Here is a 19,169-nt window from a genome sequence, read left to right as displayed (position 1 = left end):
ATGGAATCAGTTCATCCATACAGTGAATCATGGTATATACTCAAACATGCTTTTAGTTGAGGAGAACACACAAGCTTTCACTGGGACTGCAGTGCATTGGCATCCGTTTTACCGCTATCATCCATTACAGAACAGGTCTATTTTCATTCTTCATCTGCGGATGATGGGAACCCTATCTCTTCCTCGACATCTGGCCACATAGAGTGTACTGCCTTCAATAGCCTTTCCTCTATTCTCCTTTCTTCTGTGAGATAATTCAAACCTTCCTCAGGAAATAACTATTATTAGATATAGTCAACATGGAGCCTGTCATTTCTTCATAAAACTATTGCTCATACACAATTTATTATTTTTCAAAATATACACATTAAATAGATATATTACTTATATTACATATGGATTTAAAGAGAAGACACCTAATATACTAATCACAACATTTATTCTATTTCTCTATAGGTGGGTGCAATGTAGCATACTTTTACATTTTAGATGATTCCAGAATCCAAGGTACTAAAATCTGGAGAGCATTACCTCTGATTTCAAATACTATTTCTTTTTGGTACATTCATCCAAGAACCTTGGAGATGGAAGATTACTATATTTATGGTGATCATAAGTTACATAAGATGTTGAATTACTATGCTGTACAACTGAAACTAATATTATACTGTATGTCAATTCAGAAAAAATATGTATATATAATTTATTAGGCCATCTCAGAGATTCCAGTAAGTCAAAAAACTTGGATTTAACCTATAAACTATTTTCTGACTATTTCAGTAGAATTTTGATCATTCTAATCTATGTCTACAAATCCGTGAAATATCTATAAATCATATTAGAATGTGGCCTTAAACAATATCCAGTCATTCTATTTGAGAATGCTAATCAAAAGGAACTGATATATATATATATATATATATATATATATCTCAAAGCCATTATACTAATTAGAAAAACTGCTACTTAGAGCTCTTGTCTCAGAGACAAGCTCCTTTTTAGCTATACCATATTGTTTTTCAGTTGCTGCATATTAATTTTAATTGACCAATATTTTAAATTATTTATTTTCTTTGTGTATTTCTGACTCTCCTAATACAGATTTTATTTTAAATAGCAGTTGGAATGGGTTTAATAATTATTCTATGTTGCTGTGATCTTTTTTCCAATGATACTTGGTTCACTAGAACAAAGCTGATTTGAATTAGGTGGAGGTTTTTTTCCCTAGCTTTCTTCACTTTTCAATCATTTGAAATAATGATTTTCTTCACTTTTTAAGCATTTAAATAATAACATTTAAAATAACTACATTCCATTCCACTTTTAGCTGTAATGTTAGTATTTTATGCCATTGAAACATGGGAAAAGGTAAAAGGGGGAAACGAATACAGTTTTCTCTCCCAAAGGCAGGTGAGACTGTCCCACATTTATCGAACCACGTATTTTTACTTGCATTTCCAGAATCAAATAATCCTGTACAGATAGTTTATGTATAGCCCTGCCAGGTGTCGAGGGAGAGGCAACAGACGACCTCTCTGTCATTTCTCCTTTCTTGATTCCTTAGTGCAAAGAGTAGCAGACTGCTAAGCTGCTCTTCCACTGTGCCATGGTAAAGGTCCTGTGATCATCATAAAACAGTGTCCTTTCCATTCACTACCTAGCCTCACAAAGGTAGAGTTACAGGGATTTGTGGATGCTGAACACTGTGTCTCGGCTACCATATGAAATGAGCCCTGTTCTACAACCCATTCACTCATTCATTACCTGCAACTTCAATTTTGGTTTTTCCTCACTTTTAAGCTGTATCTTTGCCCGTATATTGGAGTCTTCTCTTTTTTTTCAGTTCTTATCAATTTTTCCTACACATAGGTATCTATAGAAATTCCCGTTGTCCAAGGAATTTTCTTTTTTATAAATAGACGTTTCAAGATGGTGACATATATCTACATACTGGTTATTATATATTATTCCCTTTGAATCTGTGCAAAATGCTCTGATATTACTAACATCTTTTTTTCATAGTAAGAAAATTATGTGCTTTAACATTTGGCATTACCATTATATAGGTAGTAGATACTCTTTTACAATTAATTATTCACTATGCATAAATGTATACTTTTTAGCTATCAGATCTCATTAGTTTTTTAATTTAGTCTTATTAATTATAAAATGATTAATATGTAATTGGTTTAAAAATGAGTAACATTTTTAATTTATGGTTTTTCAAAGTTATCATTTTTAGAGAAAATCTTTAAAACATCCTTTACTTTAGTATCTTCATGGTCATTAAATTACAGGTAGTAAAATTAGGCTGACAGCTGTATGTGAAACAATTTACTCCTGTATTATTGTTATTTATTTATAATTGCAATATTTATTTGTATTATATGTCTTCTAGTTATTGTTATTATTTTGTATATTTTTAATTTGACCTTCAGTTGATATTGACTGGTAACTTAACCTGTTTTTGTCTATAGCTCTATATTGTGAATCTTAGAAAATCAAGACAATATTATTGAATTGTTCTTCATTTCATATTTTTTCTCAACAGGAAGAGATTCTCTCTCAGACTATGTGTCCAAGTTATTGGTCTAATAAATTAGACATATTTATGTGAATATGCCTTTTCATATTAAAATTAAAACATTTATTAGATATGTTCAATATTTTATTATTCTCAGATTATAATGTATTTTCAATTCCTTAACAAATAATAGCAGGATTATAAAAAATTAGTGACAAATAAAAATGCTTAGAAGTTTACTTAATATTCAGGTAAAATAAAATCAAAGTTCTATTAATTTCAGTAAAGAAAGATCGTTTCGTACACTTTCCTTCAAGCCACTAAGACTGAGATCTCTGTAGACTCGAATAGATAAGAAAGAGTCGGTACTTTGAAGAATCAAGTATAAAATTTCAGAAAACTAATGAGGTTTTGAGTCTTGAGTTTAAAAAGGTGGAAGATGAAGACTTCTCTTGATTAGATTTGTGTGTCTTAAGTAATGACTGCCTATGAAAAGTTCCAAACCCTGATACAGAGGAATACACAAGCTCCCAGAGGAGCAGTCAGTACTTACTGAAATGATAAACACACACAACTATTTCCACTTTAAAGCATTAAAACCAAACCATGCTAAGCTATGTTTACAAATCACTGATTTATTAAGTGATATAATTGCTGGAGTTCTCAAAGAAACTCCCATGAGGGAAGAGAGAACACAAAAGTTTGATATTGCTATGAGATGTTATGGCAAGTTATGTCGTTAGAGGTCAAATAAGTTACATAAGATGTAACTTATGCCTCTTTCTCATCAAATCATATAAAATTAAATTCATGGCAATTAATAGTGGTGCCCATCAGTACTTGTAAGAAAATTCCCTGAAACAATAAACCGAGGTGAATAAATATACAAAAAGATATCTATACCCCAAGACATCCCGTTATTAGAAGATCATTTTTTGTGGCCTGACATATATACAAGTTGTTTGAAAGCTATTATCTAATGGGCCAAATACTGTACCTCCGTATTACCTCTTTGTAAGTTCTCTTTGGGTCTCACAATAATCTCATATTTATACAGTGCCTTAAGTTCTGTCAGTGAAACAAAAATGTCCTATGATCTCATTTACAAGTGAAATCTAATAAACAAAGCAAACTAATGAACAAAACAGAACCAGAGTCACAGAATCATGGAGCAGACCAACAGCTGTAAAAAGCAAAGGGGCAACTGACTGAAAGAAGGGGAAGGGATTAGCCACAGAAAATGCAGGAAGGATCCATGGACATGTGGGGATTGAGTGTATAAAAGGGGTGGGCTGGGTGCAGGAGGGAAAGGGAGAACGACTGGGACAACCGTAATAGCATAGACAATAAAATACTAAAACAATGAAATACGCCAATTTTTCCCCAAAAAACATGCTATGCTACACACTATACTTAAAAGTTCTTGCAAGATAAATTCATTATGTAGGGAGAAAACAAAAACAAAAAACAAAAAAACAGGCTGGGCATTTTTCTCAGATTTTAGAATTAATTGATGATAGATTTAAATAATAAAGAAAAACTGTCAGAGTCTGGGTGAAGTTTTTGTTTCCTCTTATACATATATTCTCAAATTACTGTGCTCCTAATGCTTGCCTATAACACTGACTCATCTGTGCCTTTCAACTCACAATTTTTACTTGTGATTTGTTCACACAAATAAACCTCCTTTGTACTGTCACAAAATCCCACAGCTTTGCAACTTCCTATATATTATTATGCCTTGCCTGTATTTTGTAATGTCGTCTTTACTTATCTTTATTCTAGTTGTTTTACTTTACCTTTTCTAAAGAAAAACTGGAAAATCCCAAATCATATTTAATATATGAATATTTTGAGTTAAAATTAGTTATGCAAAGCAGCATATTTAGATTGGCTTAATTCGAGACAACAGAGCCGATAGATGGCACTCTGGGTAAAGCTGACGATATTGCTTCCTATATTGGAGCACTGGAATTCAAGGGCTTAAGTAAAGTTAATGGAATACAGAATTAGCAAACATTTATAAGTCTAACAGTAATACTCATTACAATAATAAATGACTTTTTGCTCTGTAAATGATTCAGCATTGCCATCGAATCATTTCAAACCACTACTCATTAAATAAAAGTTAAGACATTACACAATGAGCTGTTTCTCATTAGAATACATATGTATTGGCTCTGTGTAGCCAAAATCAATGGTATTGACAATTTTATACATATCCTTCTGCATACAGCATATAACTTTATTCATGCTATTCCTAATATAATATGACAACAAAATGTTTTTTAAAAAAAACTTGCATGCATCTTAAGGCAATTTCCATGTATAAATACATAATTTACAAACATTGAAAATATTGTTCATATTTTTAAAGTTTTCTTCAGTAAAATAGCACTGATTATTTATGGGTTACATTGACTAAAAGTACCATAGTCTGGTCATCCTAATATAACGTGGATTTGACTGGAGATCCTAATAAGACTAAATTGTTGAGGTAGGCTTAAATCGCAGAGAGACTGTGATTCTGAATGGATTTTAAGAACAGGAAACAAATCATGTCACAAATCGGCCAGAGATGCAATTAATAACACAGAAAGACATTCAGTAGAACCTCAAATTTCTAATATTTTATAGAAGTTAATATTTTATCATGCCAATAATAGCTTCCACTAATTTTTGTCTTCTATTAGCATCCTATACTTCAATTCTCACTTTACATGTATTATTTTATGAAATTCTCACTAAGTCCTACAATATAGCATAGTTGTATCTGTTTTTCAGAAGAGGAATGTGGGATTTATCAAAGTTAAATTATTCTTTCAGGAGCAGCTGGTCATTAGACGTCTTCATTTCTAGGGCTGAGCTTAAAATCTGCTGGAGTTAGTGCTTAATGATTACTTGTTGAAAGAATGAGAACATCAGACTAGAGCAGCACGGAATTGACTCAGAACCAGAACTCCGTAAATGCTTCTGACAAAAGTTAAGGGTGAGCTTAAAGAACAGCTGTGGCTGAGCCTCAGATAAGTGAGGCTTAACCAGTTTTCTTACTAGGGTCTGAGTTTTTTTAAAAAGGCAGCATGAGTTTGAGGAGAAAGGCTTTGTTAGAGGTGGAGAACTGATTATCAAACAGATAAAGTGCGCATATGGATGAAAATTCTCTTGAATAATCAATCACACATAACTGTGATCCCTCAGGATTTGACATTTACAAAACCATTCTGAAGCATAATTTTTTGGTTTCTGGGATGAATTGTACACAGTTAAAATTTCACTAACATTTGCAGAAAATAAAGCTGCATTTTTATTAATATTTCAGCATCCTGTTTCCTCACCACTTCCCACTGAATACCTGTGTGTTTTCCCACTGAACATACATATTTCCATTGATTAAATGGTGATTAAAAAAAAAAGCCACGACTGTGACTATGAGTTTGCTTTTTCTTTGCTTAATCCCTTCACCTTTTTCGCACAGCTCCCAACCCACCCCCACAACAGCTGACTGTCTGTGCTCTGTATCTACCTGAGTCCGTTTCTGTTTTTTAGTTTATCTTGTTCATTAGATTCCACATATAAGTGAAATCATATGGTGCTTGTCTTTCTCTAATTGGGTTATTTCACTTTCTTCAACTGGATTATTAGCATAATACTCTCCAGGCCCATCTACGCTGTCACAAAAAGTAAAACAACAATATGATGATTACCAGAGGGAAATGGAGGTAAGGAGAGGTCAAACGGGGTCAGGAGGGAATCAACTGTGATGGAAGGAGATTTGACTGGAGGTGTTGAACACACAATACAATACACAGATGATGTGTTTTGTAATCGAATACCAGGAATCTATATGATTGTATTAACCAATGTCACCCCAATAAATTCAATAAACACTTAAAAATTTTAAAAAAGTAAAAGCCATTATTCAATATGCACTTATACTACCTTGGGATGCATACATTCATTTACTATTATATAAAAAGTATGTTTCTGACTATTTCTTAAATTCTTGGGAGCTCTGAATGTACCAAGTAGTAAGAAATTAAGAATATGGGAGAAAAGCTGTGTTGTTTGAATGACCACTCAGCAGCCACCAGTGGTTCCCAGAAGATGGTACTTAAAACGGGAGAAGGAACTCTGGACATTGCCTTTGATTTTGTCCTGGCCAGGGGTGGCTGGGGTTTCCTCCGGGTTTCCTGGAGGGGATTGGCTTTGAGACAAGACTCTGCCATTTTCCAGATTGCGCAACATTTAAATAAAGACCTCTTTCTTTTCTCACCAAAATAAATAAATGTATACATACACACATAAATATACAAATAAATGCAGAAATAAAGTACATTACTTCTCCTTTTTTCTACTTTTCTACTCTTCCCTGTTTTCTCTTTCTTCTTTCTTGCTGTTACTACATTTTGGAATCCAGGTCCAGAGGGTCTCAACATTTACAGCTTTGGTAATCTCCCTGTGAATTTGTTCAAAATGCCAATTTCTCACCCTACCCCTCACAAATTCATATTCTTTATGTCTGTTGTGAGTTCTAGCTTTATTTTTTATCCTCCTCAACTCATACAAGCCCAATTAATTCAGAAGCAGATTTTAGAGGATATTATTTTAAGAAAACTGGTTATATTCTACTACAATTTCTCTTCTGCACAAATCCTTCCTTATGTTCTCAAATAACATAGTTTTTATGTAAGAAGTAATCCTGTTTAGCTGTTTCGAGTTATGTCTACATAGGTAGCTTAATAATAGAATATGAAAACCAAGTCCGTGAGCAAGTTTGTATTTCGAACTTTCAAGTTACTTGAAAAGTAACCGGGCTGTGTCTGATTATGCTCATTAAATTACTTATAAAAGTAAGACTGCCTCTTCTGTAGTAGGACCATAATATTCTCAGCTAAATGATAAAACAATTGCAAATTTTGGCAATTACTCATTTCTCCTATTCATATTGTATCCATGGTATTCAGGGTTTGGGTTAAGAACCATATGCCTTCACTCATTTGTGGGATATAAAACTGAAAGAAATAAATGAACAAACAAGTAAAACAAACAAAATTCATACACACAGACAACAATATAGTAGTTACCAGAGTGAAGGGGGTGGGAGTCAAACATATGATGTCTATCCAAAAAGTATCAGCCTTGTTTTGAAGAAGATACAAGAAACATTGTACACAGGGCAATGATGCTTTAGTTCCCTTCAAAGTAGGCACCTTGGGACCTCACACAGTTCTCCCAGTTGCCATCAACTGCCCCACTGTATTTTCCTGAACCTTATTGGCAGTCTGAAACCTCTCCCCTTTCAAAGGTGATTTTTAACTTTGGGAAAAGTCAGAAGTTGCAGGGCACCAACCCTGGGCCCTACAAAGGGCTGAGTCACTTGGGTGATTTGATGTTTTGCCAAAAAACTCTGTAGGAAATGTGATACATGAGGAGGCTCATGGTGGTGATGAAACTTCCAGTCACCAGTTGCCCATTGCTATGGCCTTTGGAATCACCTGAGTAATTTCCATGGAGGAATGTTCAAGCTTAATGCAAACTTTGATGCAGATTTGTTGTTCTACTTGCTCAGCCATTTTGAATGGGATGGCTACACAGTGCGCATGCTCACCCAACAGCGCCTGCTACTCCCACTGACTAGTACAATGAAGTCACCATTGTTCATGCATGCACATTCCAGTCTACTCTCCTTGGCTGCCAGGTTACATCTATGTCACACAAAGAGTTCTCGTTATATTAACATAGTTGGTTTGTTTCCTGAGAGACCTTGTATGGTGATGGGAGATGATTTGACTTTGGGTGGTGGGCACACAATGCAATATGAAAATCATATATCATAGAAATGTACACTCAAAACATATATGATTGCATTAACCAACGTCACCCCAATAAATTTAATAAAATTTAGAAAATTAAAAATAAGTAAATAAGGACAGTGGATATAGGCCATCTTTGCCTCCATTTCCCACCCCCTTTTTCCAGCATCAATCATTGGTTTTCTCTTCGTCCTGTCTATCAGCCTTTCATTCAAAACACCAGGGTTAACACCTGCCTTTAACAGATTATGAAGTGTATGTAGAACCTAGTAGGAAGACATGGCAATAACTTATATCAACTTGATTGATTTGACTTCCTCAAAGCTGTAGTAAGTCAAATTTAGAAAAATTAATTTTGCTATGAAATGAGATCAAATGTATAATCCAAATCTATGTACTTTTCAAAAGTTTATCATCATTCATTTGGCACAATAACTCTATTTAGATATAAAATATGATGTACAAATTAATTGGAATAAAATCTTCTCAGATAGTTAAGCAGAAATTCACATTAGGTATTAAAATATGAAAAATTACAGAGATAATTAGAGTATACAAAAGGAACAGAAAATATTAAAATTACAAATCTAATTATATACCTATTCTCCCCCCAACTAACTCTAACCTCTGTTGAGTAATTAATTTCCATCCCTTAATATCAATTAATAATACTTTCATATGGGAGGAGATTTCTGTTGCCTTTTGCTATGTTACATCACCTGTCTAAACAGTTTCACAACTCCCTGTATCTTCTTAACAGCATTCTTACCACTATATAATTAAACATTTTTGTTTGGTAACTTTCTTATAACATATTGTCCTGGCTGGTATGGTTCAGTGGATTGAGCACCAGAACCTAAGGATCACTGGTTCAATTCCCAGTCAGGGTACATGCCTGGGTTGCAGGCCAGATCCCCGGTAGTGGGTGTGCAAGAGGCAACCACACACTGATGTTTCCGTCTTTTTTCCCTCCCTTCCCTTCTTTCTAAAAGTAAATAAATAAAATCTTTAAAATTTTTTTCATTAGAAAAATAAAACAGTATGAATAGGTGAAAAAGGTTTTCTAAATAGTGGAGGAATCTGACAAACACTCTCAGGCCAAGGGATCAAGGTGAACGTAAAGAGTAGTAACGCATATTGATAGTGTGTTCCTTTTCAACTGATGTGATACCTTTATTTCTGCAGTTTTGCTTCTAAAACTCTGGAATAATTTCCTGGATAAATAGTAAAAAAAATGTAAAACAAATCACAATAAAGAGGTTCTTACAAAATATCTGACTGTTACACTTTAAAACTGTTAAGGTCAACAAAAACAAGAAAAGTCTGAGAAACTCTTGCAGCCAAGATGAGGCCCAGCAGACATGGTGAGTAAATGTATGTGATATCCTGAAGAGGATCCTGGAATAGAAATAAAATCTAACAAAATATGAATAAATGATGGACCTTTGTTCATAAAATATATCAATATTGGTTCACTAATTGTGACAAATATACTGTACTAATGTAAGATATTAGTAATGGGAGAAATGGGGTACAGAATATATAGGAACTCTCTGTACTGTGGTGGTACTTTTCCTATAAATCTAAAATTATTCAAAATAAAAATGTTCATTAAAAAAACTAATTATCTGTCTTCCCTGTTAGACTCTGTGATCTCTGAAAGTCAGTACCTGTTTTAATCACCTCTGTAGCCTCAGCTCATAGCACATGAGGGGCTGGATACATCATTTTTGAAAGAGTGTTTGAATGAATGAGTAAAACAAACCTTTAATAGTTGACTGTAAAAGAACCTTTATTCCCTGAAGACACTTCTATTTATCTGTGTAGATAATGCATCTTCAAACCACCAGTCTAGATGCAAATGAATGCCACCTGCCTCTTTTTCTCCCATGACCTCTTGCTCTTGGGTCTCTGATGTTATTTTCCCTGAATGACTGCACTAAATATGTGTTTGCTCTCAAAAGAATCCCTGTGCCCTGGCATAATCAACATCTTTTGCTTTCTATGCCAAGCACAGCAGATAAATCTGTGAAAACCAGGAAGAGCTTAGGGATGCCTCTCTAGGAACAGACATTCAAAGAACCTGGCTGCATTCTGACGCTTTTGCAGCCAATAAATTACTCTCCCAGGACTCCTTGGTCATGGTCATGTCATTGATATTAGCATGTCTGATATATTAATATTTATAAAATCAATAGAGTGAATGAGAGTTCTTTTTTTTTTAAGGGAAAATATCCCTGGCAAGTTTAAGAGCCTAAAAATCTCTCCTGCTTTTACCATGAATTACCCTATTTTTCGGACTATAAGACACACCCCCTTCCCACCAAATTTGGGAGGAATAATGGTTGTTCATGCTGCTGTTGAGTTCTGTTTACATTTACATTGGTGAAATATTATGTTATTTATATTATTCAATATTTTACCACATTTTTGCTTCAAATTTTTTTCTATTTTCCTCTAAAACCTAGGTGTGTCTTATGGTCCACAAGATATGGTGATTTCAGTCATATAGTTTTCTACTTTGAGATGTTTTCAATCTAAGAGAGAGTTGAGAAACATCATTTTGGAGACCGAAGCACTCTGGAATATACAGTAGCGTTTTTATTATAGTGGAGGGGGCACCGCCACAGCATTGGTTTATTGAAAACTTGGCAAAAGTTACCATAAGTGGAAGGGGTTTGACCTGGGAGAGGAATGGAAGTCAAAGACTAGACCCGTATTAATAATAACAACAAGACAAAAAAGAAAGAAAAGAAGCAGGAGGAGAAATAGTAGTAGAAACGTAAGTTTACTAGTGTTGATGCTACTCTGTACAGAAACCAGAACTGAAGTTAAAACTATTATTGTGATAATTCAGAGATGCCATTGAACACATTTTGAGAGTTAGTTCTGGAAAATAAAAATGTACTTTTACCATGTTATTTCCATGGGAAGCTATTTCAAATTCTGTAAAATCAACTCAGAGGAGGAAGTGCACTGACAAGTTCAAGACTGGCTACACTTTTTCAAAAAAGCGATAAGCTTTTAGTTATAAGTTTAAGCTTTTAGTTTAGTTATAAGCTATAACTAAACCCAGAAAGCTCCTTAGTAGGCCAGCCCAAACAAAATTAATTTTGATAATTACTTAGTGTGACATACTTAATGCTTTTAACACCATAAAAAGGTCAAATGGACTAATGATTAAAATATTTGTTCTCGAATCTGGCTGGACTAATTGGTGGACCTACACCACCAGTTACAGGATTCCATTCACTGTGCTAAGTGCTGAATCTGTGTCCTCACGTGAAATCTGACACCACTGCAATGTGCTAAAGAAAACGATGTTGATGCATTTTCTAGTGCAGAAATGCCTGGCTTAGAGAAGTGGCAGAGTAAAAATTTAAACTTAATTCAGTTTGATTCCAAAGCTTGGGGTTTTATCTTTCATGATTGATAAACACTACTTTCAAAAAGTCCCACGTAGAGTGTTGCAAATCAAAATTAGCAGATGCCTAGTAATTTCCCACTAAAATGGGCATTGTGTTGAATGTGTATTGAAACTTTGTAAAGGAGATGCACAATTTAACCAGATCATTTTCTTTTGGAAAAAGTGACCAAACAGGCCAATCACTCATGTAGCGTTCCTTCTTTTTACCAATTTCAAAAACCATCTAATTGTAAACTAAATGGCTGAAGTAGACATTCCTTAATTATGTGATAAAATTGTATTTTAGGCAAGAAAAAGTGACTTTGGTTCATCCTTCTACTAAATACCAAATTATAAAGAGTGTCTTGTCAGCTGGGATGGGTCTGCTGTTCCCATTGCTTCCCACCCCACGAAGAATCGACAGAATCCAGAGAGTCCAAGTCTGTTGTGAGCCAAGTGTTGTCCACAGGGAGCTCATTCCTGCTGGCTCAGAAGCAAGCTCCCGCCAGAGGTGCTCAGCTTACCCTCACATTCATGACATGAAGATGAGATAACACTCTAACACTTAGAAGAATATGCCAATTTGAAGCTAAAAACAAAAGACATGTAATATGGTAACCTGAAAATAAGTTATATTTGCAATGAACCATTTAATATTAAAGGAATATTTTGCTTAACAGGGGGGAATACAAATCGCCTTATTTGTGCCTTTTTATTGACAAAGCAATCATATTAAAAATAAGTGATCCTCTAGCTAATTTTCTAAAATAGAATTACACATTTCTGAATGGCTTAATTATAAATCAGTAGATCATAATAAGTAATTTTGTGTATTTTTTCACTTTATCAATAGCAAGTATTTGCCAGGAGAACTATTGTGGTTTTGCAAAGTTTTTTTGAAACACATGTTATAATTTATGCAGATATTTAACAGTCTAACAATAAATATTAGTCATTTTAAAGACATTTTTACTGTAGAAATTAATCTATTGTGGACTAATGGATGAGTGCCATGCACACAGGTGACCTGAAAATTTGTGCGGTAACAGAATCAGTGAGTGTGGCATGCTGCAAGGTCCTTAATAGTTGCTGAAGCCCCTGCTTCATTACTGCGTAATGCAATCAGTAGCAACATACGAGTAAGTGAAATATGGCACAGCAATCACAGAGCTGAAAAAATCCTTATTAATCTATATGACCCAGTTCTTATCCTCTTATAAGGCTAGATTCTTTTAACACCTATTTTAGCATGACTCCTAAAAGTTAGGAACTCAGGGGAGGTTGCAGAACTGAGGTCAGTGCGAATTAATGATGGGGAAGTACTCTGTGGCAAGCGGGTTACTTAGTTTCTTGGTAGAAAATAGACCTGTTAGAGTTATCTGAGTTAGCTCTTTCTGCCTCATTTTGATCTGGAGGCAATTCCATTGGAATAATAGTGCTAGAAGGCAGAAATAATGCACTAGAAAAGTAATCTCACAAAAACCTAAGCTGTTTCTTCTGAGCACGGAGGCTCACATGTTTTCTAAGTCTGTTAGAATATGTCGGTATGTTTAGCTGGGAAAGAAGTATTTCTATTGGAATCAAGGGCTGTGTGAAGGAGGAAACATTTATATGGCGGGGAATATTAAAAAAAAATGTAAGAGAGACAAGTTCCGGCGGGGGCGGGTGCAGAGCTGGCCAACATCAGATCATGTAATTTCTGAGAGACCTAGTCCCAGACAAGAGAAGGATGGGTGAGCAGTAAAACTTTACGAAAGGACTGAGCAAGAGACCGATGCATCAGACAAGAGGATGTGGAACATGCAAAACGTGCACTCAGAAACTGGACTGGACGAAAGGTTAGCAGAGTTCCTAAGAAACTCTTTTAGTAAGAACTTTATTAAAAGAGAAAAATGCTTCTCCATCTCAGATAGAACAGAGTATTTTCTGGTGAACAGGGTTTCCTCAATTCGAGACTTCTGCCTTCTATTCAAAATAATTTCACCCTCTGCTTGTCTAATGTCTTACTTTGGCAAACAAAATCTATTGAACAATTCAAACAATCATCATTTTAGAATTTACTGTAATTTACAATGAATATTGTTAAATTATTTCTTCACCTCATTCTATAGAGTACAGGCAAGGAAATTTAAGGTAATAACTCAAAGTCATGTTCCCCATATACTGACTGTGAAACTCAGGCAAATTATACAAAGTCCCTAAACCTCAACCCAGTGTATTTCTCACATCACCATCACTAAATTGTTCATAAGCACTGTTCTGACATTCCAGCAGCAACTTATGAGCATTTCCTTTGCTCTGTATCTTCACCAATATTTGTGTTTTCAGGTCCCTAAATTCATGACAATCTGATGAGTGCAGCATGATTGAATGTTGTGCTATCAATTTGTTCATATATTTTATAGGCCTCTTGGGTTATTTATTTTGTTAATTTTTAGGATTTTCTATATTCTGGAGATTAATTCACTAGGCGTTAGAGGCTTTGAAAATGTTTCTTCTAATTGAATTTCCAAAAACACTTTGTGATGTAGAAAAGTAAACTTTATAACGTAGCGAAAAGTATCAATTTATTTACAGCTTGCATGCCTGTGTTTTAAGAAACTTTTCCCAATGAAGAGTATAACGTTACTCTTTTATTCAATACTTTTGAAATTTTACTATTCACTTTAGGTTTTTAGTCACGTGGACTTGGGTTGTGGGCAGTAATATGAGAGTCTCTTTTTCTTCTCTTGCTTGGCCCTGCTTGCTCCTAGACACATTTCTTACCTCTCCTCATTCCACTTCTGTTTGCAAGGGGGGCTGAGCTCTGTGAGTCCTAGTGAGGACCTAATCTTGGCTGGGTGGAGACACGCACTGACGTGTTTTCCTTCTTCCCCTGCGTGGGCAATGTCTCTGGCAGTGACCGCACCTCTTCCATTGGGCCAGTTCCTGCCAGACAGGTTCAGGATGTTTAATTTCTTCAAGCTGATGCTAGCACCTCCACTCAGTTCACCCAGTCTCTCCTCCATTTGACTCTCAGATCTAGGAAAAAATCATCACAGCTTCCTGCTTTCTTTAATTTTTTGATTGCCTCATTGCCTCCTGGTTAGCGCCTCAGCCTCTTCCATCATGTGAAACTGAGTCCATGTAATTACCTTAATAAAATCATGAAAAAACTTCGCATTTTCCAGACTTTTTTCCTGTATTTGTTGAAGTCATTCAACATGTTTCCTCATCATTTCTTCATCTCTCACTGTTGTTCTGAGATCTTATGAATGTAAAATTATTCTTGTCCTGTTGTTATTTCTTAGTTGGTATTAGATACACTCTCTCCATTTTCACATGCCTGAAAATATCTTTAGTTTTTCTATCATTCTATAATGGCTTGTAATTTACATACTGCATTCACAGTTATTTGCCCTAAAACTTACATGTATTCTATTACTTCCTTGTTCTCAAACTAGAATGTAGTATGTTCAATGAGGGCAGGGGTTTCTGTCTGTTTTGTTTATAGCTCTCTCCAGGGGATAAATATCAATGTCAGGCACACAGCAGAGACTTGATAAATATTCAAATATTCAAATATTGAAACTCGTTGCTATTCACACATCTGCTTTAGTCTACTTGCAGTTCTTGCACAAATAAACTGCTTTCAGTAGTTTTTAAATTTTTCTGCTTTTATGTGTTTTTTCCTCAGTTTTTCTACCAAGTGTGTTGGTATGGATTTATATTTATTCATTCCTCTCTCCTTTTTCTAACTCTTCTAAACTTCTTGTAATCATTTCTTTAAATATTATAATGCTGACATTTCTTATATCTTTAAAACTCTTATTTTAAAAAAATGTAGACATTGTCCAGTCTGTTTCTTTTATTGATCCATAATATATTTGATCATTATCTCTCTGCAATTTTGAGTTACTTATTTAATATGATATTTAAATTCAGTTCAGAGGCAACCCAAATGAAAATAATATTTTAGTAAATACTGATTTCACTCTTTGTATTTTATTCTTAACTGTTCTTCTTTCATATCTATCTGTATTAGTTTCACCATGTATTTTTAATTATTTTAATAATCAGTTTGAGCTCCTTAAATATGTGTATTTTAAGTATTTGTCAGGCTGCTTTCTACAAATAAAATTCATATGGAATAAAATTCTGTTTCATGTTGATTTTGTAGGTTATATTTTCAATACTTTATTCCTCCATGTGTTATGCAACTTTCGGTTTGTGGACTCATTTTGAGTAGGAAATGTTATTGCTCTGTTTTGCTTTTATTGTTATTCTTTATGTGTGTTTCCTTTCTTTTTCTTGCTGGTAGCTACATTGTATTTTTCTATCTGGCAATTCCCCCATCAAGAATAAAGTCTTCTGTGTCTGTAGCCATTGCAGATCATCATGAAACAAGCAGGAACTTTTAACTCTTCTTTCAAGTGTTTCTGTCGTCCCCTGCTTGTCCTAGATTACCTTGTATTCACAGGTGCTGATAAAGTCGAAGCCCTAGGCTGGTAACTTATTATTTTTCACCATCATCCATGAGACCTTCTGTTGCCATTTGCTGAAAGCTGTGAGCCTGGGCCCAGCATCCCACATCCTATGCACACTTAAATCTGCATGATCTCCTGGCTCCACTGCAGGTTTTTAGCTCCGAGTCCTGCAGAGTTTCAGACCCTGTGGGGGTGACTTTCCTCACAAGTCCCTCCAGCTGCGGCAGATGAGAGTAAATATGACTGAGACACGATGTGATCTGCTTGGGGAGGAGAGGTGGCCAGTTTCCCAGAGGAAAAAGGCCTTGAGCAGTGGCCAGTTTCTCAGGGAAAAAAGGCAGTGAGCCCCCACATCCAGGGCTTTTATTGGGTTCTAATACACAGGAATACAGGGCAGCAAGGATCAAATAGTAGATAACATTTCAAAGAAATCTGAGGGCTCAGTCCGAGTCAGAGTCTGTCAGGAACAGAGTTTTAGGGTTTCCTGCTCGAACCCTTAATATATAAATGAAAGCACTCTTAGCAGAGCAGATTTCACAGGTTTATCAGCAAGTCTTTGTGATGCCAGATTTTCCCCCAGGACACGCTTTAGCAAAGCAAGGAGCTGCACGCCTCCCCATCAGGTATTCAGGCTTAAGGGGATTAGAGCCAGGAAGCGCTTCTCCCAGAGAACGTGGGGACTTGGGCTATGTCAAAGCCCCGGGGGTGAGAGTCCATTGCTCTTCCTTGCAGCCCCCACCCGAGTCCTTCCATGATGGCCTTCCCAGTGGTCATGTCTGGCCTAGGTTGCCCTCCTCTGAGGGGTCTTACCCAACAAGGACTTCTGACCATGCTTTGGGGGCAGGGAGGACATGGAGGCAGCATTTGCTACCAGAAACAAGCTCTGCCTCCTGTGGCTCGAATTCCAGAGGTCCACAGGGGGCAGAGTTGCAAGTTGCAATTCCTAGAACCAGGCAGAGCGGTCCACAACAGGCGCCCATTCACTTCCCTTCGTTTCTGTTTTATTTCTGGATCATGGAGGTATCTGTCTTGCTTTTGAGCATATTCATGTCTTTTTGATTTTGTATTGTCATACTTTGGACATTGTTTTGGTTGTGAACAGACCATGATAACTTGGAAAGTAAAAGCTCTGCCTCACGCACACATGCTGCAGCTTACCTGGTGTTACCTTGAACTTTTGAGTTACTGGCTCTATCAATATCCCTAGGAATAACTAAAATTTTTCTGAACATGCAGCATATATGTCTGAAGTATTGCACAGATGACAAATTCAATAACTAAAACAACCTTACAAGGTAGACAGTATCAGGCCCACTTTCCTGAAATGAGAATTGAATGATAGAGGAGTTTTAAGGAACATCCTCAAAGTCACAGAATTGTAATTTTTTTCTCTCTCAAGATCAGAACTAGGCACTCGAGTTCCATAACCAGTGTCCTTAGCCATCTTGCTGAACCTACCAGCAAATGCTTTGGTAAACTCTGAAATCTATGTTGTCATTAAGCAGGAAATAACCATCAATTGCCTTGCTGGGAAAACTTCTTTGTCCTTCATATTGTGACAAAGTGGTATGTTTATTATGTTCTCTCTTACTGTTTACACTAGCACATTTTCAACATTTTCATGGCACACATAAACTAATTACTAAGATTTTGCAGCATACCAAACAATACAATTTTGCTTATCTGACAAAAATAGGTATAATTCTGATTGATTTACAAAAAATAATAATAGTAGTAATTACCTACTCTTTTTGCTCCCAAATGGCTTAAAAATCAAGCTTCTGTTACTTGTAATAAGGAGTTCTGGTAGCAAGAATTAACCAATTAAATGCAACATTACTATGCAACATGACCAATAAGATGCAACTCTGTTATATGACATACACTTATGGATCAAGAAAGAGGATTCACGTGAGATGGCTATTGTTGTGCGGGGTGTTGTTACTTTTTTAATTTAACAATCTAAGCAAAAAGTGTTTAGTGCCCCTGATCAAATAGTCAGGTATTGCATTTTTTTAAAAAATAAATTCTTGCAGCACACCAGTGTGCCATGGCACACCAGTTAAACATTCCTGGTTTTCACCATAGCTTAGGCCACCATCTCTAAGCCCCCTTAGTAATTAATGAAATAAGAAGGAAACAATTCCGTTACGCCTAGAGGAGAATGAGCTCTTTCTGCTTCATCTCCTGATACACGTTCCTTGTGGGTTGGCTGACTGTTAGAAGGAACAAATTCTTCTCCCAGCTTTGTGAATCCATCCAAAGTATGCCTAAAGGTGAAGGAGAGTTATGCAGCATATTCCGAAAGTGTAATACTTTGTATAGCTGCAGTTTTGACATGCACAGTTTTGACAGCCTGAGATTTTGTGTATTATACATGGAGATGCAGTCTTCCAGTCCTAGAAACTACTTGCTGCATGAATGACAACTATAAAAACATCATCTATCACAGACAAAGTTTATTGAGTCATTTTCAAGGTAGGTATCTTAGCCTATAATATGGTCTATGAGCTCTCTAATTCCTGGGGCTGATTCCTTTAAGAAGAGTGATTATTGTACTACTTAAGCTACTAAGACTGAGCTGTAATATTAAATGTATCAAAAAGAGAAAAGAATGTAAGTCAAGAAATGTTTTCCAGTTTTAACTGTCTGCTAATTAACTACTTCACCTTGGACGCATGGCTACACATCTCTGAGGCCCATTTTTATCGGTAAATTGCAGTGTTGTGACATAAATCTCATTCTGAAGTACTTAGGTAAGTGTGTAATAAAAGTTCTATGCTCAATGAAAGCAGACATTTAAGAGTAGATTAAGGTTTCCAGAGTTATAAAATTCAAAATTATTGTGCATTTTATATCAGATTTTTATGCAAAGTTTAACAAATATCCAAATGTACAGCATGCAGTGATATTTCCTTTCTGATTTTGAATGTTCACTGACTTCTCGGTTATAATCTTTA

Source organism: Sturnira hondurensis, unplaced genomic scaffold, assembly GCF_014824575.4.
Source record: "Sturnira hondurensis isolate 20B ecotype Veracruz unplaced genomic scaffold, ASM1482457v3 Scaffold0006413, whole genome shotgun sequence".
NCBI lineage: Eukaryota > Metazoa > Chordata > Mammalia > Chiroptera > Phyllostomidae > Sturnira > Sturnira hondurensis.
The sequence above is the reverse complement of the archived record's forward strand: the minus strand, read 5'-3'. Positions refer to the sequence as shown.